We start from the raw sequence: 23,683 nt of genomic DNA, 5'->3' as shown, positions 1-23,683 counted from the left end.
CAGTCCCTCATTTCCGAATTGTATTATTTTTGTAATATTTCTAGTTGTTCCATAAAATAGCATATGCCTCGAATCCTTCGGGATGCATATCAAAAGAAGGATCATTAGCAATCTACCAACGGTAACAATATGTCACTTAGAAACCAAACCAAAGCCTTGCAATCAATTTACGTTACCTAATACTCAATTAGTCAAATCCTCGAGATAAATGTCCGTGTTCGTGGATTTAAAGCTTCGCCAATTGAAGCGAAACGCTGAGTAGTTTAATCGATTCTGCTTATGAAAACGATTTGCCCGCTTGATCGGGCGTTTGGGATTGCTCAAAGGAAGCAATACGATCCTGACAGCGATCGTTTGTGCAGAGAGAAGCGGACGATGAGAATGAAAGCAAGCGCCGATCTGCGAATTGATTCCACCAGAGATCTCTCTTTTGCTCTGTTCGGTTCACGACGTCATCAAAGAACCTTTCACGGGAATTTTCACTTCTGGATTTACGCGAGACGCGTTAAGTTTCCACGTTCGCGCGTGCCCATCCATTTGTCCCGTACAAAACATCGAACCACGTTGTTCCTCTTTTCTGTTTACCTTTTTTTTTCTTTTGTTTTTTAACGAAGCCACCGCTAATGGACATGCTCTTCCTATTAGATCATTGGCTGAACGCCGGAGAGGGGAATGTTTTATAAGCAAGGAATATTAAATCACGTCCCCTGACTAAAGGGGTGGAAAGTTTGCTCGCTACGTTTCGTGTCATCGACGTTGCTATCCGATCTCTCAACTTTTCTGCTCGACGAATAAAAGGGGAATGGATGGAATAATTTACCAAAGTAATGGGTTATTAGCTGATTGCTGATTCTGATGGGGTGGTAAAATTATTCACGATAGTTGAATTAACCTATTGTCTTTTCGTATTTATACGTAGAATTCGTCTTATCCCTAGTGTAATTAAATGTATTATTGAAATATATTGCACTTCTATATAACACAACTTTGAGCTACTTATTTTTTATTGAATCGCGGTATTAATTAGTAGACTGCGGATGTTTATAATTAACAGGAAATATAAAAGTAGAAAGATATATAGAATGCATATAAAATACAAACTTGCACAGAGATTCACGACCAGTAATTACGAAGACAAATCCATTTTAATTCTCAAATAAACTATCTGTCTTGTCTAAAAAATATTTTCTATTTGATTGACGTTTGTTCGAATCTAACGCGTACTACGTATGAATTCTTCTACGTTCGTCCGAAATATTCAGCAACGACACCCCGTTTCTCTTCCTCATTCGCGCACCGTACACCCATCAATCGCTTTAATCATTGCACGTACTCCAATTGGCGATCCACGCTCAAAAAGCGGATACAATATCAATCATCTTTCGTAGCGGCCGATCGCAGCAATAAATCCCATTGTTGTCAAACCAATTTGCCGTGATCGTTCTGCCGTTCGATTCCCTTTGTCGCGTTCATTTGTTGCGCCCAATCGTGTACAAGCTTTCGTCTCCACGTTAATACAACCAGTGAACATTCGTCCATCGATAAACGAGCTCCCGTACGATCACTAAACCTTCGATTATTCTAACCGACTCACGAAACAAAATCCTAACACGTTGACTAACTGCTATTTAATCTTTGATTTATCTTACTCATAGCGAAACAGTAGAGTCGCTTATTACAGTATTTGTTTCAAAGGCAAAACGAGGTGCACACAAAATATTAACACTTTGACTGCCACGCCGAAATCACATGTTTCGCTCAGAACGTCTCGGGAGCATTTTTATTATTCATATAAGCATATAATGACAAAATAATAATAAATTGATGATGTAAGACAACATTCTTCCCGAATGGGTCGTTTATCTCATTGGTGGTCACGGGTGACCACCGTGGTGCCTTGGTAACAGTTGATAACGATATATTATAACAAGGCTTCGTTTATTTTAACAAACCATTCGCATTCGTTGCTTCGTCGTAAGAAAAACGTGCAGAATATATTGTTGAAACGTGTAGAAGATATTAGTGAACAGTATTTGCTCATGCACGCTTCTAGCTTCAATTATGTGATTATAAAGCAACATTTACAATTATTTTCTAAGATGTGTTTATAATAATATTCGTAGATTACCCCTCAAAGATATGGATGCAAACGCAGTGCACTGTTAGCTGCACGATTTGTTCTCATTCTTTCTTTTTATTGATGTTTTAATAAACATGTTTAATTGTTCAATGGGGCATTTTTTATTTCAAAGTATCTTCTATTTATCGGTTATATTCCAAATGCCGTAACTGTCAATTTTCATTCAATTTTTACAATTGTAAGAAGTTCGAGCGCTTCGGTCACCAATGACCACCGTGGCGTCACAGGAGAAACCATGGCCGGTCATATATGATCAATGTGGCTGTCAAAGTATTAACGTAATCTAGATATACTTTGAAATAATAAGACTTGGCAAAACTTTGTCTTCTTAGTTGTTCGAGTATTTTTGTAGAATAAAATATGATCTATGTTGATTAAGATAGAGAGAACACTTTTGCCAAGTATTTTATAAGAGATGTAACTGGCACTTTAAATCAAAATGATTGATCAAATGATATCAAAAGTATCAAAGATTTACTGAATTTCCATCAACGTTTCTTTAATTCGAATGATTTAATTAACTTGGCAAATCGCCAATGACAAGTCCAGTATCGATCACTATAGTAGCCATAATAGTAGTGAAGCACGTTAAATAATCGTTAAATAAATAAATACCTTAAACACGAAGGGCTTCACTCAACGATCAAAGGTAACAAAAATTCTTGGCATATCGATATCGTCTCCATTACCTGACATCGAACGATTGTTCGCGAGTTCCGATATTGCATTCTTGTCGATCCATTTTCCATTCAGTAACCAGGCAAATATGCCATGGATACGAGACGTGCGAGTTTTCCGCCTGGAGAAAGCTGAAAAATCGGCGCGGCAACCTGGTGCAGAGTCAATCCGGGAATTGATTCGCGACGCTTCTGGGAGGTGCGCCTATTCACCAGATTGCTGCGTTCTCCGCGCTCCTCGCCTCGTTTCTATCTTCTTTCTTCGACGCTTTTCACGGGAAACGTCGTCCCGTCGCGATAAATTTCCTCGCGAGGATGCGCCTTTGTGCGGGCCGGCTCGCATCGGCCGCCTCCGCGTCGTCAGCCAGACGCGCTTCCCTCGTGGATTGGAATCGCGTGAAAAATTGCCGATGGTTCGACTGAGCGTTTTAAAGACGCGCTGGATGCGATGTTGTTTGAATTTAGCCGATGAGAAATCATCGTGTCGATGTGACGTTTCGTCCCTGAAAGCAGACAAATTTATAGAAAATATTACTCGGTGAATTGATGAAGGCTTATAAGGATTTGAGAGAAGCTAGATTTCTACGATTCGTCTCATTAAGACCGAACCTTGATAACTCGAACCTCAACGGAAGAACTAAAATCATCGATTTTGTAAAAGTTTCGACTTATCAAAATTGGCGAGTAAAAGAGGTTCGACGAAAGAAAATCCGACATGCAGAGGCTTTGTACGAAAGCACAATTACGTCCACTTTGTCGGGAAGTCTCAGTACTTTGAGCTTCCTCTCAGAACTCATTTTATTCAATGTAGTTGCAAAAGTTAAAGACGCGGGAGATGATAGCAATTGTGCGTTCGACTGACGAAAAACGATTAGCTTCTATGGAATGCACGTGGTCAAAGGACAAAGGAGTTCTAATACGGCTTGTGCCGTCTTGTGTTTTTCGTTTTGTGTTATTCGAGACAATCCTAACAGCTGGAAGCATAGCTATAGGTACACTACGAGCTGTAGAGGCAGCAGCGATAAAAGTTCGACTTACAAGGGTAAATTTACAGAGGACCTGTAGAAGTCTGACTATTCTAAACTCGAGTTACAGAAGTAAAATAATGTATTTGCACACGTGGCAGATAACTCGAGTCAATGTAAGTGTTACGTCCTCATGGTCTGGCCGCCAAGGGCTATACATTGTTACACTGACCTGCAATAAACCCAAGGAACCACCATAAACCGAATCTTTTTAGCTTAATCTCTATTCATATAAGTATCTTCAGATTATGGATGGCCCTTAAAACAGTCCTTAGGTTTATTGTACGCTCTTACTAATTACGGAGAAAGCGGATGTTTGCCTAGCGAAATAGCTGGGTTTTCCCCATGAACAAGGACACCCATGAGCCACATCTGCAGGAGACTTTCTCCTCATATTTTATTTATTAACATTGGCTATAACCAATGGGCATCGCGGATCGTTACTCTCACTTTTCTACCGAAAAGTGTGAACAACGAATCCGCGTTCCTAGTTCAAAAAGGTACACCCACACCGAGCTTTCCTCCTTAAGAGTACGAGACGGGTCTATTACTGTTCTATCAATCTTCGGGCAGTCAAGTCAACTACTGTTCTTCCTATCTTCGGGCAGTCAAGTCAACTACTGTTCTTCAAATCGTCAAGTAGTCAAGTCAACTAATACTGTTCTACAAATCTTCGGGCAGTCAAGTCAACTTTTGTTCTTTTAACATTCGAGTAGTCAACTACTGTACTTCCCATCACGACGAAGTCAATCAACTCCCGATTCAATAACAGGATATCGTCATCACTACAATCTACGCGACAACAAGTGTTATAAGTTATTGTAAATATATATATTATAGAACTGTAGACTACAGATTCATTACATAACAAACACCCCTATTATCCCACAAGAAATAAGGGGATCGACCTGTTCGTGGTGTCAATTATTATAATCGTATAATTTACGACTCCCGTTGACGCGCTTCAACGCGATCGCGTTTCCCCGCGACTGGACGAAAAAACAGTAAGTTTTATTTCGACTTCTGCAAGTTCTCGCAGAGCGCAAGGGAATGAACAAAATTGTAGTCGTATAGAGGTTCGAGTTATCCAGGTTCCATTGTAATTAGATATGAAATCGAATATATGAAAATATTAACAGATTTGATATTTGATCGAAGGAAGGCAGAGAATGTTTTGAGAAACATAAATGAAATTTAATTGAGTATCATAACTGATTTCGAGAGCTTTTTTCTTTGCGATTCTAACGATGAAATCGGTATTACGATGTGCGACGCTAAAAAAAAGGACGAGACTGAATTTATAGCTCCGGAAGCAGGAGTTGGAGGGGAGAAATGAAGAAGGCGACTATCAAAGATCTCTTGTCAAGCGACAATGTTGCAAAAATCAGCTCGATCGCTGCACTCAGTACAAGTGGACGCATCTTCGATTTATAGGCGCGTTCGGTTGAAAAATGTCGCACAAGAAAACTGAACAACGAATAAACATCAAGTTTCTTGTTAAACTGAACAAACTTGCGACGGAGATTGCATGTCTTCTGAATCAAAAGAGTCCACTTTTCGTCTACAGCAAGTGCAAAAGGGAAAACAACGCTTCTCAATCTGCATCGCAGAAAATGATTTGCCGAAATCGTTTTGAACGCTGACATACGATGGTGCATACGGCTCTGTGCCAAGTCGAAAGAGAACTCCATCAAGGCGATCTTAGTCGAATTTTTCTCAATTTGTTTAATAAAAGAAGGTACAGGCACAATCTCATTTTTTGTCGCACATTGTATGAAAGATATTTGACGTTAGTTAATAATTGAAACACTGCAGTTTGAAACAAAACAGAAAATGTTTCTACCTTTCGATTTTCTATATTCCAATCTCTCATCCTCACCATAAGTACACTTGAAGCTCCATCACTAGCGAACACGGTTTCCTACACCCTTCGAACGACATATTCTCCGGTTTCTCCACGCAGACCCAATTAACTTCCACTTTTCCAACCCTATTTTCTCCGACGACACCTACCCAACCGCGTTTATCAACGGTATGAAACTCCCTCTCGTGATACCCCAGGACATTCTGAAAATCTGGTGCAAACGGCTAGAAATCTGACCAACGCCACACGCGATTAGAAAAGATTCCAAAGAACCCATCTCGACTCTGTGAATGGGGATTCGTTTCTACCCTTCGCACGGTCTCCTTTTTATCCGCGCTTTTCAACTTGGAAAACGTCGTTATACACGATAAGTTTCGCGTTCGAGAGTCTCGTCGTTCCGGTTCCGTTGATTTGTCAGGTGAAAAGGGACGACGAGTAGGTTGTTCGTTTCGAACAGCCGATAATGACGTTGCATGGTCTTTCGTCGCGCGAATAACTCGATCTTCCGTGGGGAAACTAACGTCGACGCGTCTTTATCGCGCTGAATGGAAACTGCGTTCTGGGAAATTCATTTAAAATGAGCGCCGCGGAGAATCATGACGCCAAGTAAGATTCCGTGCAAGTTCGGTCTTTGGCGACGTTTAATGATTTCATGCTTCGCTGATAGCTCGTCTCTTTCCACGATTTTGTCTCTGGCCGTGTAAAAGCCACGAGAAGAGCAGGAAGCCGAAAGCTCAAAGCATGATTGTATAAGACGATGAAGTATGACAAGGATTTAGACTTGTGATGACTCGCGGTGACAGGAATTTTAAAAGGATACTGAATGGCGAAAGGTTATAGGATGGAGAACATTTTCAATGGAGTGAATTTACTTGAGAAAATATGTTTTTACATTTAGTTCATTTCATCGTTGATCAAAATTTAATGGAATATTTTCTGAAAAATATTTGGACTGAGAAAAAGGAAGAAACTTTCTATCAGATTCATTCCACCTTCTCTTTTATGCTTATCTATTAGCTGAATGTTTTTTAAGAAATCCAAAATTAAATTTAAGAAACGTTTGAACGAAGCTAAATGAATTTATGTGAGGATTTTTAGTTCGATTCGTTGGAGTATTTTTCGAAAAAACGCAAAGCTCCAGCTTAATTTCCAAAGCACGAATACCCGTAGCCGACTTAATTACGCGAATCGTTGAGGAAATGATCGCAGACGAAGCGTTCTCAGGCTCCTAATGAAACTCTCATACAAACAACAAGACGATCCTTTTCCAAAAGGAAACGGTCTACCACCCACGGGTTTCTACAGTTTTAAGCCATCGCGTCGGTGTTCTATTTCATCCGCCGAAATTGTTTCCACCGTTTACGCGTACGATGCAGGTTCGCGAACCTCGTTATCACTAGTAACAGGTTATCATCTTAATTAGACTGTTAACAGGCAGAGGGGTCGTCTCTGGAGCAGAGATCGCGTTTCCGCGAAGCCAATCTCGGGTGCATGGTTTCCAGTGAGTCAACCGAGGACTCCGCCTCTGCGGCTTCAATTTCCAAGCGATCGTCTCGCCTTTGCCGGATGGATGAACGCGTTTCTGGCGACGTGGATCACGTCGGTGACCCGAGATCAGCGATCGAACTGTCTCGATTAGCTTGCCGGTAATATCAACCGATTAATGTTAACGATCAGACTGATTAATGTTAATGCCCTAGCTAGCGATTGAGAAGTATGTAGAAGTATTCTGCGTATCTCCGGATAAACAGGAACCGATGAGCAATTAGAGCGCGCGATTGGAAAGTTCAGGTTCGACATAAACCCAGATAGCATTCCTTTTAGAAAGATAATTGCAAAGTAATTCTTGGATATTTTAAGATTTTTTATGACATTTACGGTTATTTTTCTATTCGGACAGAATTGCAATGAAATATTTTATTGCACGATATTATTTTGGAAAATCTCTACGTTCAGTTTCCGCGATATTTCTCTCTTCCAATTGTAAATTTTGAACGATTATGTGCCGCTTCGTCATTCAGCGAGGAGTAAATAAAAAGTATGAAATGTTCTATAAATTGTGGTTGAAGAATTAAAATTTTTAAAGAATCTATGAAACTGAAAATTGATTCGAGTTTAATCTTCGTTGCCGTGTTGAACGAAGAGACAACGTGGATTTCCAGAAACGAAAATTTCCCGACCACGAAAGCCTAATTTCAGATTGGACAGACGGACGGATGACATTTGCATTTCCATCAGAAGTTCGAGATCCGGTTTCGTTGCATCGGCCCTCACGGACCGTCGACGGTCACTGATTAAATTGGAGAGTCGGGAAAATCAGTGCATCACGTCTGCCTTCGTCGAAATTAAGGGGAACTGAGCGCTGGCCGTATCGGAAACGCGTTTCGCCGCGATTAAGTGCACGTAGGTCTCCAAATGGAGGAAGAAGCTCGTGGAAAATGGTAATTGAATCGTATGGTAGAGAAGAACACAAGATATACCAGATGAATAAATGCATATATTAAATGTTAGAAATAATTACATGGATCAGGTATATATATTGAAAGCAAATTTATTTCAAATGAATATTTTCGAGAATGAATAGAATTTCAGAATATTTTTATCGCGTATCTTTCTTTTAAATTTTACAGAAACTTTTATGAAAGAAAATATTTCAAAAGAAACAAAAAGAAATATTCCAAGGAAAGTATAAACATATATCTCATTGCAAAAGGGAAAATATCCTGTTAGGATAAATATATAAATTTCTTTAGAATATTTTTCACCTGCAACGCTTGTTATTCTAAGAATAAATTTATATTCTAAACGCTTTGTACTAAATTTCTTACACAATACCTCACAGTAACTCTAACCAGAGCAATAACGAAACTAGTAACATTAGGTTGTCCGAAAAGTATCTTTCTTTCGCAAACGTGTTCTTTGCAACAGTGCACCTTCATACAAACGTGAAACCAAGTCTGTGAAATGTCGCGGTGTTTATCTCAACAGAGCAAAATAGATCATACGTAATTGGACAAAATAATATAAAACAAAAAATGTTGTGCGTCTATTATTTCCTCATAAAACGAAAAGAACTTTTCGGACAACCTAATATCTGTACACTACTCATTTCCCATTAAATCTGATTGTAATTAAATCATTGCTTGAATTTTGATCATCCACGCATTTTAGAGATCACTAATTCTTACTTTTAAACAGCGTATCGATATCTACTTTCAAGAAACAATTTACATCTCGTATCTACAGAAACCTTTGACAGCGTTTTACCAAAATACCTTCATCTCCTGTTCGAACTCTTTCATGCACAGAAATTTCATCAGAAGCAACGTGAAATGCCCGGGGCCGTACGTAATTCGACAAAATAATAAAAAAAAAAAGAACATTGTGCGTCTATTATTTCCTCATAAAACCAAACAAACTTTTCGGACAATCTAATATAATATAAAACTCCAAAATTTCTAAAACTTAAAGTCTCTGACTCTCAACAAGATCGTTAAGGAAATATCAAGTGCACGATGATTCCCACAAACATTAAGATTGCAAAACGTCTGAAAATTTGTTAAATCGTTAGAAGAAATGTATTGGGCCAGGTAACAGAGAACAAAGATCATTCCCAGGCTGACAGGCAGCGTCTTTCACCAGACGACAAACAAATAGTCGGTCGTAAAAACAGTCTCAGTGGGTTAATACGGTGTCGCTGGACCGGTTCCAAAGGGCGAGTGTGATGCAAATGAGCTGGGACCCCCCACGAAACCCGTTAATGAGACGATTTAGCCACGAAATCGTGGAGCAACCTCGCGACCGGTGGAGATGCTGCATTAACGCGATATGACAGCGAGATAGATGTAACCCCTGTCGGAGTCGTGAAGGCGTGATGTTGCCACTGCCTCGACAAAAGGCGCAGCCGTGTTAAACGCGACATAAATCTTCCGTCCAATGGTCTCTCGTCTCTCTGACGAGAGTCGAACTAGTTTCTCAGTAGGTATATATACAAGTCTCTGAGATAAGTCTTGCGCGATTCTAACGACTCTGAAGGGACGTTGGGACTGTAGAAGCTTTGTGTTATACGGAAAGAAAAAGGAACACGTGAAAAGGGGATGAAGAGAAACTTGAATGGCTCGATCATCGTAAAGCATTATGTTGATCTGATATTATTTCTGACGTTATCATGGAAATGTATTTGGGTTGACTCCTCAACGTAGACACAACAGATATTTTAAGTATATTTTCGAATTCTCTAATTTATAAGCAATTCATTCAACGGTGGGAATGATCAATTTATATAGTTGACATTTACAACTCATATTATGAGTTTGAAGATTTCATATGAATCCCAATAGGGTTCATTTACAGTTTCTTATCTCGAGATTATGTCCTTTCAATAATTTTTTAATTCTTTTGTCTTTCGAAACTAAAGCTATATACAAAACAGATTTATAGCAAAGATTCTTTCTTTCGTTTAAAAGGAACAATTCACGCAAGAAAAGGTATAATATTCGGCATATTTCTTTATAATGATAATAAATTTCAGATCTTCTAGGATTAAGTTCCTTCGTTCTTCTTTCGCAGCGTCGCAGTAAAAATAACCACGTGTCTAATAAAGCAGTTACCTCTATCTTAACCAAGAAGAATTAAATAAAAAAATGTAATAAAAATTTAATAAATTCCCAAACGCGAGTGGTTTTCTTCGTTTACAGCAATATTCGATCAGCTACCATGATATTGCCATGAAACTACATTTAGGTGCACGTGTCGCGACATTTCCATCAAAATTCAGCGTCGACGATAACGCCGGCCTAGGAAAGGGGAGCGTCGTAAAGGGATGAAGAGGAAGAGCGTTTCGATCGGGCGAGACGGATCTCGCGAAAGTTTCCACCGGAAACCGAGAGACAGCGCGGCCGGAACAAGAACACGGGGAAAGAGAAGAGAATCGTTGCTGCGAGCCTCAACCGTCGCCGACGAAATTATATGCGGAATCCGTTCCCTATGGAAACGGGTTTCTATGGGCTCGTGCGAAATACCGGGTGTCTTGACAAGAGCAATTTATCATGCTCGATCTGTATTTGCATACGTCGTCAAAGGTCCCCGTCGCTTATGCCGGGGACATCGCGTAGTCGAGTGCCTTTTGAAATTCGCGTGTTTGCGAATACTCCTCCCCGCTTTACCCCTCTGTATCTCCGCATCTCTTTATTTCACTACGCTTCCGCGTTCTCCCTCTATGTCACCACCGTCACCCTCTTCGTTGCGAAAAACGTCCTCTCCATCGAACGTATTACGAATTTTCTATCGTTCTACTTAATTTCGTTTCCCTTATCTCAGCTAATACGTTTTTAACTGATACGTATACGTTGCATCGAATTCGCTATCTTACATGCGAAGGCCACCGGTGAAAAACCAGTAATTAGCCATTTATGAAAAAGAACACCAAATTTATGTAAATTCACACTTCGATGGAAATAATTTAAAAAATGCAACCTAAATGGAGAATTGTTGTACGTGTTAAATATTATGAACGATAGTGTACTTTGAACTAATCGTAGTTCTATATATCTTTGCGTATCACGTGTATTCCGAGCATTTTTGCATCTTCGATTTTTCCATAAACGGATAAGAATACACAGTCCAACGATCACAAAGCTTTATGGTATTTTCGTATAGCATACTAAAATTTGCTGTGACCTCTTAGAAACAGCTTAAAAATCCCCCTAAAATCACAGCGCGTTCCGATCCTTTTTTCATCGGTCAATGATCGTTTTCGCTCTTTAGACTCAACATCTCTGTTACGATCAAACTCTGCTGTGACTCGTTTCATTGGTCAGAACATTCTGCGATATATCTAGGCTCGATCATCGCGTATCTGAATCTTCAAAGACCCTTCTTCCCCTCGTGGATCGTCAGGTGTGCAGTTTCGAAAGAATCGCGAAACATCGTGATTCGTTCCCTGTTTTGAGAACGGGCTTTGCCTCTGTTCGAGGCAAACGATGCGCAAGATATGAACTCGTTACGAGAACCGATCGTAGTCGAGGAACCTGATCTCGCAGAGCGACGAGGGATCATCGTGGCTGGCCAGTCTTTTCATTCTCGTAAACCGCGTGAGCTTCGCGTCAGAACAAAAAGGGTGGTCCGTGAATCTGCGCAGGATGATACGTTCCACTGTTCAGGGTTGATGTATTTCTAGCGTGTGTTTATAAGGAAGGATATTGAATTAAAAGCAACGTAAATTCGAGGAGATTAGATCTTTCGCTTACGATGGTTATTGCCGTGTAATGTTGCGTGTAATGCTTTCCGAGTTGAAAGGCGGTTGAGATGTAATTGCTTTAAATTATATAGTAAACAGGAGAAACCATCAGACCCATAAAAATGACAAATTTCAAATTCTTTGCTTTTATAACTTTCTAATATCCAGGTAATTTTGATCAAATTAATTTCAACTTTTATTGAGATGGAAATATGATTAACGCGTACCTCATCGTATTACTTTGATTATTATCATTTACATATAGTACGTACATTATCGGCTATAAGTATTTAAGTACCGATTGAATACTTTTCACTATTTTTATTTCCTACATATCTTATTATAAACATATTATCGCACTATATAATTACAGTGATTGCGTGATCCTTTGCAAGTGTATGCATTTCGATCTTCAGATGTTTCGTTTACCAGAACACGCGTCTATCCTAACGCTGTAATCTAAAAAGCTAAATAAAGTAAAATTTGACGTTTTCCCAGTAAACATAATTAGTAAATATCCTAATACCTATAACGCACGATATACAACACAATATACATTCAAGTACCAATTAAAGATCAGTAGTTTTAATATCGAACAAGATAGTTTCTGCACGAAACTAATCTTTTAAAACACGTGCATTTAATAATAAATAGTCGCGAATCTCACCGAAGAAACAGGATATTCAGCAGCGAAGCCGTCCTTAATAGCGAGATATTGGACATAACAAATCGTCGTGGGACGGTCGGGAGCCGCCATTAATCTTCGATCACCGTTGGCTAGACCTTCAATGGTGGCCACGTTGCACGAAGGATCTTCATCCGTGCACCCTGCAACCTTTCGCTGACCAGTGTCCAGTTTCGTTTCCCATTCAAGTACCTCGAACGAATCGGGATTACGATTGTCACGCCTCTCGTCGCTTGAGAGAACGTGCTGCACAGTCCTCGATACAGATAAGTCATGGCTCGCCGTTTTTCTCCTTTTATTTCATTCTTTTAGAACGAGATGACGAGACCCTCTCAACGGACATCAGCGTCGCTAATCTCGCGGGACAATTACTCATTTACATGCTGTCCTCGCTGTGCTGGACTTCTTCCGACATTTCTGCCTGCTGAAACGATTCAACGACTTGTCTGGAATGTCATCCGAGTTGATGGAACTGCAAGATTCGTGTATAACGAGATCGGTTTTTCGAGCTTCGGCACGTACTGATTTCTGACGTTGGAATTGTTCGATTCTCGTTACTCCTTCAGAAAAATGTTCTTCTTCTTCTTATTGTAAATCGTTCCCATGGCTGTCGTCTACATTTGGAATACAATCTGACACTGGTCACCCCTTGCTTCCTAATACCCTGTAAGATTCGCCAGACGAATTTGAAGATCCAAATGTGAGAAACACGAGTTATATTCATGGTACGTATTACACACCATAAGCACGTACACGTTCAAACTATGGCTCAGTTAATTAAATTATTGTTTCTATCCTGACGTACGAAAGATTTCGTCGAGATACCGTCTAGAAGATTTTTGTGCTATGTATGTGATCGGTGATTACGAATCGGTGAAGTGACTAAGCGTTTCATGATAAAGACTTACAATCACACAAATTCTAAATCTTTCGTGATAAATATGTTTTTCGTTCGAAATACTTTTATGTCAGAATCAAACCAAAAACACAAGAAGTCAAGCAGACTACCGAACTGCCTTGTTTTTGCGACCAGATTTTCAGGACAAAGATAGGAAGAAAAAACAATATCATATATAAGCACCACTCTATGGCGACTTAAATCCAAATTATAAATTATAATGCCAAAAAACAATGTAATTCCGACATACATAATATTCTATGGCAATGTCGTACCGTCACGTATCGATACTTTTGCCTAATCCACCCCATAACCGAAATTCATTGTTTATTGTGAATTCCGTACATATGTAATAATCATCTTCTGGGTCAATAAACGTTATGAAGAAAAAAAGAAAAGAAAAAGAAACAAGAAGTCAAACTAAAAATCTTCCTCCTCAAATCGCCTAATAAATTCGTTTGATTAAAAACCAACTACGCCCCATTTCCAATAACGGCTAATGCCTATCTGTTTAACATTCATCACGAAACAATTGAGCCCGAAGGCACATTAATCCTCCAGACATCAGCTAGTCTCTCTTCCCGCCCAATGCCCCTGACGAAACTCTCAAGCACCGTTTAAACGTCGCGAAATTCGAGCAGTCATTACTCAACACGAACCCTGTGTATTTTGGGCCGGTCAACTTCCCGACGACGAAACGAACCCCCGTCGTCGGTCACGCCTCCCTTCAAGGTCGGTGGTTCGTCTCGCGAGTCCTCGATACAGATAAGTCATGCTCGTCATTTTTCATTGTCCGCTTTCAACGGTCGAGCAACCGGGGCGAGACCTCGCCGACAGACAGAGACGGTGATGGTTAACGCGTCTAACTGGACTTTTCCACGAGCGCGAGTTTTATCTTGCGCTTCCACCCCTTAATTTGATTAATCGTGAAGGATCTTGACCCTCCTGTTCGGCATTAATCACCTTCCGGCCGTATGCATACATGGCCGCGGCATTAAAGCGGCCGAGCTGGACGTGAATGAGAACCGACTGCCATTTGTTACGCGACCGCTTGTTTAGAGAAGCTTTACACACTCGACCGGCTTGCTCTTTCGTGCGCGAGCGGATATTAATGGTAGATTAATTCGGCGATCTTTGTGAAAGACTCGCACTGGCGAAGACGATCGGCTTTTGCTCGCCTTTTCGTACCTGCACTGCCTTCGTCTTTCTTTCTTCTCTTTCTTTCCCTTTTTTGTTGTTGTTCGGTTTGAGGTCACGAGGTCGAGGGGCAAAGATGATTCTTTCGCGGATGGACTGTTTCGTTTCTGGTTTCTCATTCTCCAGGGATGAATATATTTCCTTGCAAGTTAATTTCGTGATTTATTGGAGAGAATACAGGGACAGGTATACACGCATACTGCGAGACGATTGCTAACTGAGAATTCGTTTAAAGAGTATTCGAGCGAATAAAAGTTATGTGAATGGAAATTATAATAGCGGAATCGGTGATACACATGTATTAAAATAGAAAAACAAAGTTTGTATTTTTCATGATTCGTTTGGTTTTTTAGGTTTTATTCACATAAATTTCGAGTAGGAGTCACGTTGAAATTGACTAGGGAAAGTTTGGTGTTTTGTGTCGGTAGATGGATCAGGTACTAAACTTTCGTTCTGGTTTCGAGTTCTATTCGAGTCCCTTCAGCACAAAGGTTAAAGTTGTTGATTTACTGGCTGTTTATACCCTTCGCAACCCTAACTTCTGCATTATAACCGTATTTATACTAATAGCGCTGCCTTTACCAACGTTTACTGGCCCGACCGTCATCTAATATCTCCGTTTGACGTAACAAAAAAGTGGGGTAAGAAGGTTACAGTGTAAAATGTCGATCGTAAAATTTCGACTCCACTGACGCTGAACAAAATCCCGCCTCTCGAAAAGCAAAGCCGATCTGTTACCCTCTTTCGGTTTACCCCTTCTAACTTCCTGTGCTTTGAAGTGACACAGTGACAATTACATGTTTGCAACGTAAAATCGTGAAACATGAAATATAAATATGACGGTGATTGCGTGAACGCAGAGACACAAATTATATACCTGGTAATGTCGTTTGCAAGTCCGCATGAAAAAATAAAACGTGTTTAAATACATCGATATATCGTCAGAGTTCAAGAACGACCCATTAAAAACATGAGCGTTCTGTCTGGTCTACGAGCCTAATGGGGGTGATATGTAAAGCGGACAATTCAGTTACCGAGAAACAGCCGTAGAAAACATAGATTTATTCACATTGAAGATAAAGTTATTTGGTAAAATCACTTTATAAATTAAATCTAACACGAAGTATCGTAAACAGTTTATCTAATCTAACATTACGCATTGCAATGCTATAACTTATAAATAAATTGTGAGTCTCCATGCAATTAAACTTTAAACTTCATGTACAACAGTTACATAGACAAATTTAAAGATATATAGCTGCATGGATAATAAGTATTATAAAAATATTCAAATACAAATATATAAAATATCCAAATTATTCGCTACAGTATTCGACAGGCGAAACAGATTTCTGCCACAAAGTTCTACTCTTCTAATTCCATCCATAGAAATATTTCATGAATGTCCTATTTATGAACAATTAAAGAAAACTCATAGAAACATGTACTCCCATAATACGAACACCAAGACACCTGAAACTACCGAAACGTAAATCCTCGTTCATAGCTCGAACCATCCCCAAGACTCGGCCGTCACGAACGATCCTCGAGATCCTCACGTGACGTAAGACGTACGCTATGGAGCAGGTGGCGTCATTAAGGGTGGAAATTCTGGTAAATTCCGATTGGGAAATTCGTGGCAGGAGATTCAGGGTGAAATTGCAACGGTGCAGTAGAGGCAGCTTCCTCTCGTTGGTATCGTCGTCCGCCTGCAGGCAGCAGAGAGTTCAGGGAGAGAACTGCAACCGGGTAAACCAGCTTCGCCACGTTATAGGCCGTCCCCAGAGTGCAACTATGCCTTTGGCTTTGATGTTAGCCCGCCGGTGGAGTCGCGTGATGGCGAGCTGCCGTTCCACAGCGACTAATAGGTGAAACGTCCCTGCATGTACTCGCACATGTACACGCAAGGTTATGCACGAAGGGATGGCGCAGCATTATCGGGAAGGGAGAGTCGAAGCCGGATGGAAGCGCGAATCGAAGGCTGACCGCCAGGAGGTAGCTTCGACTGGCACCGGGTTAACGGAGAGAGGATCGACAGGATTCGGATGCTCCGTGGATGCCTTACGGCTAGCCGGACACGTATCCACTGATTCGGCATATCGCGAAATGCAATTATCGTGGTGAATTGGACGGACTCGAATTACTGGCCACCCGTGACGACCGACTGCCATTCCAGATTACTGCCGATATCCGCTTTCGACGTTTCAATATTTTTATTTGCCTTTTTTCCGACGGAATTCTAGACTGAAGAATGTTAGGGATATTGGTAGTGCAATATGTTTGAGGTCAATGGTTACCGGTTGCTTTCAATACTTGGAAAAAGAGAAGGGTAATTGGAGATCGAAGTGCTTTTGGCAGCATTAGTTTGTGACACGAAACTGTAATTTCTGGGAAGGATAGAGATTGTTAAAAGCTTCCGCTTGCAAGTTTCGAGGCAACAGATCTTACAAGTATGAGTTTGTGATACTAAATTGCAACTTTTAGGAAGGAAGTGATCGTTAGTGTAGCTGAAGGTAGTTGGATAGCTGTAGGATACTGTTGCGGGTATTAGTTTGTGGTATTTTCGTAGTTTTTGCTTATGGAAGGGTAAAAGTAGTTATGGTAGCTGGAAATTTCTTCTTTCTGGCTAGTGTTCTTCCAATGATTGGCTTGTCATCTTTTCTTAGCCCTTGGAAGAGAAAGAAATAGAGGAAGTTAAACTATTTGAAAAATAATTATTCCTGCGGTTCTTGGTCGATGATCTTTTTTTATCAGTGTTCATATAACGATTCAACAGAGCGGAACAAGCGATTGAGTCATTAGGCGATAGTCGAGAGGAAGTCGGTAAATCAGGAGGCCCTCGAAGGACGTCTATAGCGATGGAGGAGACAGTGTGCGTGAAGGTAGACGAGCAAGGAGCCAGGATCTCCAGTAACAGGATGTAATTATGATCGGTGAGATACGTCACGCGTAACCCCCGTATTGACGTCCACAAATCACGATACACGGTCGGTATCTCGCCGGCTCCGAGCTCGAGCCTCGAACTCGGACAGCCTTAACGCGGACACTAAATCCAACATTATGTACGTGCCCTATACAAACCGATCCCCCAGTCGCACAAACCGACATCCTGACGTCGAAAAATCTTCCAATGTTTGGTGAATGATTTTTGATACACTTCTTACGTTATATATCTTTAAAGTATGATTTCGCGTAGATTCTATTACGAAGGATACAACAAGTAAGAATCGAAGAAGTTCTAAGTTCTACACTTCGATACTATAAGATTTTTAACTTATTAGTTAGATGTCTGTAAAATTTATGAGCCAATGAAATTTCGCAATTAAATTTTACAAGTTACAAACTATCCAATTATCCTAGTTTTTTTTTTACGATCTATGACACATAATTTATTGGACTAATATTAGGAATTAGTAAATTATTGTGTCAGATTGCTCTGAGACTCGCAAAAATTAGTAAGTACTAATTGTCTTGGTTAATGCACGAATCCTAACATTTTCTCGTTTCTCAAGATATGTTGGAATATTAGAAAGACGAAGATGGAATAAAGAAATCGTTAAACTCTGGTTTCATTCAGTTTAGAGATGGTAGATAGAATATCTTAACTAAATACAATGAGTATAGCGGCAGCCAGTTAATGAAAATTCTGATCGGTTAACGCGACACTATTGCATTGTACCTTTTAATTGTCAAAAATTATAGTATGACTTATAACATAATATTTAAATGTTTGCTAGAACTCGTGAGTGGACACGGTGTCACGTAACATGGGGAAACATTAGCACTCTAGTGCTCCCCGATGCATTGTTTGTAACCAAACCGCGTTCTGCGGAACGTCATAGAGACGCGGCTTAATCTAATCGAAATGCACTGGCAGCGTAATGCATCACCGCTTAATTTAACCCGTTCTGTTTAACGACTACGCTTCGTTAAAATTAGATACACTAACCACCGTTAGTCCCGAACGATACATCGTTCGGTCAAAATTATTTCGTGGAGAAATATTTAGCCAGAGGATAGACGCCGATGCATATAGTGGCGTCGATGAAAATTTTATTGGGCAAATTGAAAGTTCCAATACGAAACGTGAAATATGGTAATTAGACGGAAGTGCAGCATTGCAACGTTTTATCGGTTGACTCTCGAGAGCGGAAACCGGAATTTGTTTACCACGGGAACACGAAACAGGATAATTTCCCGTTCAAAACCTGTAATCAGAAATTAATAGGAGAAGAGGAAGCGGGAGGAGACCGGGGAAAGCGAACGTTAGCCCCTATTATTCGTGTTTCCAATTTTTCATTCTCTATAATTTATATGTTTTATAACTGTATTCTATCCTTTCCTTATGTTGGCAATTCTTTTGTAGTATTAGAAGCTACATTTTCATACGTTAACCGCCAATATCGTTGACAATTCGAGCGAATATTCATCTTTGAATTTTTTCAACAGGAATTTTGTTTCTATCGAAAAACATTTTAATCGTTTGCGTAAACATCTCAATATTGTTTTAGATTTCTTGAAAGTCTAGAACGACAAAGAAACTAGACTTACACATGAACGATTTGATTTATCTGTGGAAGCTTAATTATTTAAATTGCGATTTAATGATATCGCATATTAACTATCGTTGTATTCAGTGCGATCATCGCGAAGGATTTGATCGTGGTGAGTCGCAGAGAAATTTCCAACATTTTTATCACAGATCAATTAAACGGAGATTAACTTGTCAAATGAAAAATTAGGACATGTATGTTTGGATTACGAACATATTTGAATGTAAGAAGTACCAACAAAACTGAAGCTAAAGATATGTACATTCTAAAACGTAAACGTTCCTTCCAAGAACGTGCAAACACTCGTGAATAACAATGTAGCAGGTCCGAACGGCAACCATATGTCGTCTCACGCATAATACAAAACCGTCCCCGGAGAGCTGGTACTCCGTCTTGACCCAATTCGTTCCGTCTGGGTAACTGACCTAGCCTAACCGCTGCTTGCTTCCCTTTTCTACCGTCTTCCACAAACCCTTCATCCATCCTTCGTCAAAGGAGGAAATCGATCGAGCAAGTATTTCTTTAAACCCTCGCGCTTTGAATCCGGAATATTTCTTACAAAGTTTCATTGTTATAGATTGTGTATATTTTATTGATGCGTTGACAGTATTTCTATTGACGTGCTGAAAATGATTTTATTAATATCCATGACTTTTCTACAAGTAAAAATTAAATCCTTGCTTCTAAGACTAAAATCATATAAATGTTTCTAATTCGTCTTGCAAACTGTGTAAATGAAGTCAGTCGACGTATCAAATTGATTTTATGATTCCTTTGCAACAGGACTCGAATATTTATAGTAAAAATCTTGCGATATAAAGAAGAAACAAGAGCTGAAATCTCCTTCGAAAGGGTTGTAATAATTCTTCCTATTATAATAATATGTGGAGGATGGTTGGTCATGCGGTTTAAATGACGAAATAACTCGAAGTGGAAAACCGTCAAGTATATTTTAAAGTAATAAATAAATAAATACAGAGAGTGTTCGCTAAGACGCTCGGTACTAACGAATTCGCTAAAGACAGTGTATAAATTGCTAATAAGATCGCTCGAGACTGACTGATAAAAACTGGTCACCTTACTTACTGATCGGGGGAGAGCCGGAAAATTTAAATTTGAGTTTGTTTGACGGTTGCACATAGCGGCGACATTGTTTTCCTGGAGTTTATTTATTATTACATTATGTGTATCCTAACGATATTGATACTCCGAAGCAAAACAACAACATGATTCGAATTGTCCTCTAGATTGTGTGCTGCTACAAATATATAAATAATTCCTGTACATCACAAAAACCAATTTTAACCAATCAGTCACCATTGTCGAGTCGATAATAACCGTTTTAACGTGGCGTGAAGCCCCAAACATAGCCAGTGACCGTACCCCCCGCGAAGACAGACCATAATTCCAGCAGCCGTGATACCCTGTCAGGAAAAGGAGGAAGAAGAAACGCTGGACTTGATTGTACAAGCTCGAACGAGACACGAATAACAGCGTGTGGATCCGAACCGTATAATTCGATTCGAAAATTACATCAATTCGAAAGTAGGACGAAGAATCGAGCGTGTCAACTCACTGGAGGAGGCTCGAACTAGCGTCTAACCGGTGCGGCGGTACAACGATTTTCACACGATCTACAAACCGTGTTGTATGCGCGTACACGCGTACGCGTGATCGTTTACCCGCTTCGAAACGCGTTCCCCGTTAAAATTATGCGCTTACACGCTTCCGGTTCGAATTGAACGTCGTGTGGAGTTCGAGGGCGAGGAGTGAAGCTAGAAATAGACGGAAAGGGATGTGAAGTTAGTACTCGGGGTAGAGACGGACGATAGAACCGAGAATTATGAAAAATGGGAGACGAGGAGGTATAATGACATAGGAGAAACGAAAGAAACGCAAACTGGAAAATATAGAGAAGAAAGAGAGGAAAATAGAAGAGAATACAATAAGGATTGGATAATAGTGTCATAAATGTTTAAAGCTACTTAAAACGTAATTGGAGTCGAAGAACTGTTACTCGACTTACACTGGTCGATTCGAGTAAAATTTCTAATTATTTAATGTTAAGCTGGAATTTTCTTCGGGACAACGATGTGATTTGAAGTAATTGTAAAGGTAACAATTTTAAGGATACTGAATTAAAGCGATTGAAGCAGAGTACAAGGAATTGAACAGTCATACCAAACTAAATAATTAGAATCGCGTGAGGAATAACAATGAAGACTTATGTCAAAGAAATAGTCAGGATAAATGAAGATGACGTTTATGTATTATTTACAGAAGCAGTGATCGAGGAGGAAATCTAAATATCCAATCACATATGAAAAACGAAAGACACCAGGCAGCTGTCGAAGAGATTAATAAAAAATTGATAAAAATGTATAAACGAGGGATGGGAAATTATACGAAGTGAATGAAATTAAAGAAAAAGTAGCAACGTGATAGAGTAGGTGACACACGCGAGCGAAGAGAAGCCAAGCAGGAAGAGCACAAAGGAGACAAGGAAATGAAACGGTCTAGAGTGGAATAGAAGTACATGGGGTGGGAGCAAGAGAGAGGAACGAACGTTTTCGCGACAATAGGCAGGATGTGCGAAGGGTTACCATTGCAAATCACAATGGTGACCGCAAAACGCGAATGACAGGTTGAATAGACTCGGCTAGAGCAACGTGCCTCGCCGCGAGCACTATTATTACCGGCATCTTTCTCTCCTTTATTCTGTCGGTTGTGTGGGAAAACGGCGAGGGGTGAGTTCTTTAATTCGTCGGAAGAAAATAAAATAGGAGAAGAAAAGAAGAAGAGAAAAAGGAGAAATCGGAAGACGAACCGCGTGCAATATCTCTATTCGCCTGCATAGAAAATTTCCCTGAACGCTCGTAGGCGGAGAACTCGAGTGTTCGATGGTTATTCAACCTGTTTCGAGGGAAATGAAATTACCGTGATCGCACAAAGCGTACAACCACGCGGAAAACTCGACCGTTTTGTTCGACATAAACGTTTGTAAATTCCTTCATTTAGTCTCTTATAGCCGCCTCGCATTCTTTTCAGTTGCTCTTTTCTTTCCTTTCTAAATTCTTCTCTGGGTTTGATATAACGCGTCTTACACATAGCGAAATGTGTTACGAGGTGCATTGAGCACTACGTTTTATGATGCAGGTCATGATTGTGGGGATTGATAACGAAGTTAGAAACGATATTTCGATGCAGGAATCGGGATATTAAAAATATTGGTTGGGGAGGGGTTGGGTTACTGACGTGAGAATCATTCGATTTATTCGAACTATCCAAGAATCGCAGACGTGAAGTCGACTTGAAATCGATGCAATATTATAGGATCTAAGAGCCAATATCTGCTAAAATAGATTTCGGTGTATTAATTGTTAAACGATTTCCTAACTAGGAAGGTATTCGTTTTGCCTAGTTGCATAATTGGTTAAAAACATTTTTATTTATCAAAACAAAAACAAGATTTTAGAATGTAGAAGTTCGAGGTCCTAAATACCATAGTAAGATTGCTAAACGTATTTTATATATGTTCATGGACAGATTATTATAGCATATTTATCGCGACATTAAGTAACACAGAGTCGTAGACAATGCGGGGATTTACGCAAGATCATCGACTTTCGGTATAAATTACCGCGACGTTTAGCTGGAATACTTCTGATGCATGCGATACATAATATCCTCTAATGTTCCACTGAGCGGTAACATCGCACCCCCAAGCGACAGTGAAATATGAGCACGCCTCTTTCTACGTGCTCACACACGACAGTGCTCTCGAAATACACAAGAGAAAGCTCAGGTGCGGCGACGCTTAATTTGAAACGTTTTCCCGGCGAAATTCGACGCTAATCACCGACTAAAAGTCCGAACGTCAGTCGGGAAAATCCTTTGTACCGTTTATTAACGCAGCACCAGCTAATTGCACGGTGATTCTGCACTGATAAACCATTCTACTGACTGCTGAAGATTAAATACCGTAGAATCCTTACGAGATGACTCGAAGAATATTACCATGCGAGAGAAGTAAACGAAAATAAATCGTATTGCACAATCTTCGAGTAGAAAACGTTGCTCCAAGTTTTTTCTTGGTGTTCAAATAAATAATCTTCTCTCTTTTACTGTTATAAGTTGTATTAACGATAAGCCTGGTTTCAGAACATATCATTCATCATTTTGCTAACTGTTCTCTCCAAGCTTGAATCTTATATCATCAACTAATCGCTTATATCATCTTCCTGTACCACAAGTTTTACGTATGATACATTGAACTTGGAATAAGCCGCAGGACTTACGATTAGTAACATTCAATGTACTTTAAATTGAAATAAATATAATCCTACCACTTCACATCTGTAATTCTTAATGAAACACCTTATTGGAACACATGCATAATAGACCTA

The 23,683-nt window shown here is 39.9% G+C and overlaps 1 long non-coding RNA gene across 1 annotated transcript in view; it reads right to left on the bottom strand.

Moving 5' to 3' along the window:
• Positions 1-1,126: 1,126 nt before the first annotated feature.
• LOC139988950 (uncharacterized) overlaps positions 1,127-23,683 on the bottom strand; it is a 229,357-nt gene continuing 206,800 nt past the window's right edge. The window contains exon 4 of the long non-coding RNA XR_011800236.1: positions 1,127-3,320. This is a non-coding gene — a long non-coding RNA (uncharacterized lncRNA). The remainder of the gene's footprint in view (positions 3,321-23,683) is intronic.

The sequence above is a fragment of the Bombus fervidus genome, chromosome 7 (assembly GCF_041682495.2).
Source record: "Bombus fervidus isolate BK054 chromosome 7, iyBomFerv1, whole genome shotgun sequence".
Classification (NCBI taxonomy): Eukaryota; Metazoa; Arthropoda; class Insecta; order Hymenoptera; family Apidae; genus Bombus; species Bombus fervidus.
This window is presented reverse-complemented; position numbering and strand designations above follow the sequence as displayed.